This window comes from Parasteatoda tepidariorum, chromosome 1, assembly GCF_982258835.1.
Source record: "Parasteatoda tepidariorum strain Cologne lab strain chromosome 1, Ptep-v5.0, whole genome shotgun sequence".
NCBI lineage: Eukaryota > Metazoa > Arthropoda > Arachnida > Araneae > Theridiidae > Parasteatoda > Parasteatoda tepidariorum.
Window position 1 is genome coordinate 74,647,611 of NC_141755.1, and position 3,312 is coordinate 74,650,922.

Consider the following 3,312-nt stretch of genomic DNA (forward strand, 5'->3'; position numbering starts at 1 on the left):
ATCATTGTTAAATTACGTAAGTTCTTTAAATGCATATAATCGAGTTTCGAGTTAAGAAATAACGAAAAAAAAAATGGTTTTTCTCAGTGAATTTCTGTAGAAAAATTTTGCATCACATCTTTTTCAGAAATGGTTTATTTCCAGTGACGTTTTGGAACTGGAAAATGTTTAATATATGCAGTTTTACTGTAAAATTTCTGAGTCTCCTAAGATCTTTTTCTGTATTTTTAAAGGAATTTTCCATTTATACTCTTTATGATATTAAATGAGACTTAAGATTGATTTCCAGTAGATTCTCATTTTTTTAACAAAAATTCTTTTTACAATGCATATTGCAAATTTTAGAGGAATAAGAAAAATAACGATTAGTCATTTTATTTATTATCTCCGTCTTAATATGCGCACAAGGCCGGATTAACCATTAAGCACACTAAGCACGTGCTTAGGGCACCAGAGGATAGGGGGGCACCACAAAGCCTAACTAAATGTTCGCAGTAATTTTTTTTTTTTTGAAACATTGATAATAAATTTATTATTTTGAGCTTCCATTTTAAGAGTAGATAACAACCATTTCTAAGTACGAAATTTCACATAATAAAAGAAAAAAAAAACAAATGATGTTTTGTATCAAAAATTTTTGGTCTTATAATGAAATTAGGTAGTGAATTTCTATGCGATAAAAGCTCTATTTATTTATCCATTACAATGATTCCATAACATACTGCTACGATTCATGTTTACAGAATATTTTTCGCAGTTGTAGAAGTTAATACTCCAGAAATTTGATATTTTTATGAAAAAAAATTTGATTTACAAAATTTTGATGCAATGGTTTGATGATGTAAAAAACGTGATTTTTGATGTGAAAAAACAATCTATGTTGTGCATGTTTGCAGTTTCTGCGCATGTTTTTGTTTATACTACATAAAATATTTGCTTATACTATATTTTTAATTATATTCTCATTGCAACTGGAGAAGAAGTCATCAAATTACGTAAAGGTTGTGTTGCAAAAATTTATTTCAAAATTTACGTCAAATAATTTTTTTTATTCACTAAATTAAGAAAAAGGAGCTGTGTTTAAGTATCATTTTTCGAAATTTCTTTGTGGAGGAGAGGTTAAATTTAGGAAAAATATGACCACACACTTCGCATCACTTATAATTTTTTTTATCTATATATATCGAATAACGAAATTAGATTTTAAGATTTAAAATATATAGATACTACGTAATATGAATGCAAGCAGCTAGTTTTTGAATAAGGAAAGAATTATAGGTTCCTTAGTCCTTAGAGTCTTGTATAAATACAAATGTTATGAAAGTTGAGCACAAAAAATGTGTAAATTCTCTATGTGAACCGGATGTTCGTTGACATTGAAAAATACGTTAAGAAGAGTACCCATTAAAACTAATTTAATTTTGAAAGCAAATGTAAGAAATAAGTAGCAATAAAATAAAATTTTTAATCATTGAATTTTGTTTAGTGCAAGTAAACTATATTTTGTGCATCTTATAACGAAATTTGTAAAAATTATAATTAAGAAATAAGAAAAGTACTGAAAATTTCAAATTAAAAATAAATAGCAAATTTAAGAAAGATATTTTTATTAATTGAATTTTAAAATATGTTTAATAACTAATAAGGAAAATCCTTAATGATAATGATTATATATATATACAATATATGTGTGTAATTTCATCAACTTTTATTATGATGATAATTTGAACATGTAAATATTTTGAATATAATAATATTATTTCCGTCACTAAAAAATTTTTTAATAGTTGTGCTTAATTTTTACTTGTATCTCGTGTGTAAATCAGATTGAAATAAATAAATAATTAGTTAAGGTATTTCCATTATCCATTAATTTTTTCTTAAAATAAAAATTGGTCATTCTGCATAAACGAGTGGGAAAAATATTGTTGTTCCCTGTTATTTTATTATAAGTAATAGACTTCTGGGAAATGTGGTTCAATTTAACCTGATCTTGCTTTCTGCCTATAACAAACAATCCAGTAAAACAACAAAATCTGTATGTTGCCAGGATTCGATTCCATGAATTCGAAGGTTCCTGAAAAGGACCACCGTGATTGTCACCAACATATGTGTTAGAATACAAAGCTAAATTTTCTGAGAAGAAACACTTTAAGGATAAGACAAGCGTAACCAATTGATTTACTACAGACAGAGAACATCCTTTCATCTCAGATATCTTTATAGGGGACTCATTCCCCCTTTTTTTTTTTCAAAAGAAAAAAGGGTGCATATCTCAGAAAATTCAAATTGTCTTCCTTTCGAGGGGGGGGGGGTAGATATACAAATAAATGGTGACTTAAAAGATTGAAGAAAGTGGGAGGTCTAGGAAAAGAAAAGTTTCTTGATTGACATAATTTTTAACCAATAACATTATTTATGCTACAATCAGTAACTAATTTCTCGTATTTACACACCCCCGTGTATACGTGAATGCACAGAACGTGAGTGCTCTGAATCCTACATGAATGCACAGAAAAAGTTTATTCTACTAAAACATTATTCTAAACTATTGCTTTTGAAAGCATGCTGTAATAGTGTAAAACTGATGTTGCTTCAGGTAGTAGCTAAATCCTTCAAATAATTTTATCAATAATTATTATTTATCGATCAATATTGATTTTGTCTAAATCAATATAAGCGAAGAGTTTAATTTTCCTATAGTATTATATTTTAATAATAAGAAATTAAACTTAAATGTAAAAATAAAATTACAATTATTAAAAATTATATAATTTTTTTTACATTTAAGCATTCTATTGCACAATAATACTCAAAAGCAATAAAAACAAATTTCAAGCTTTTGTTAAAAATACAATGTGACATGTTTTTTAAGAGGGGCTGCCGTATTATAAGTTTTAAGAAGTAATTAAATTTTTTAAATGAATTATCTTATCGAAATAAATTTCATTCTATGACGTTATAATTAAAATAGTTATTCGATTTAAAATAAAAATTTTAGGTAACAATACACAAATTTTATTTTGATTTATTTTACGAATTTGTCTTTAAATGTTGTAAAGAATATGTAAAATATTTAGTACATAAAATTTTAGTAGGCAAAGTGGATTTTACTTGGTTTAAGATAAATATTGGTTTAATAAAATTACATACATATGATTATTTACATTTATGATTATATTTTTCCAAACCTGAAATTATTTTCTATAAAACTTATGTGGTATTATGTACGCGTATGCATACAGGAATAAAAAATATCGTAACACAAAAAAAGTGAATAAATTAAAAATGATGGTCTGTTATTTTCTACTG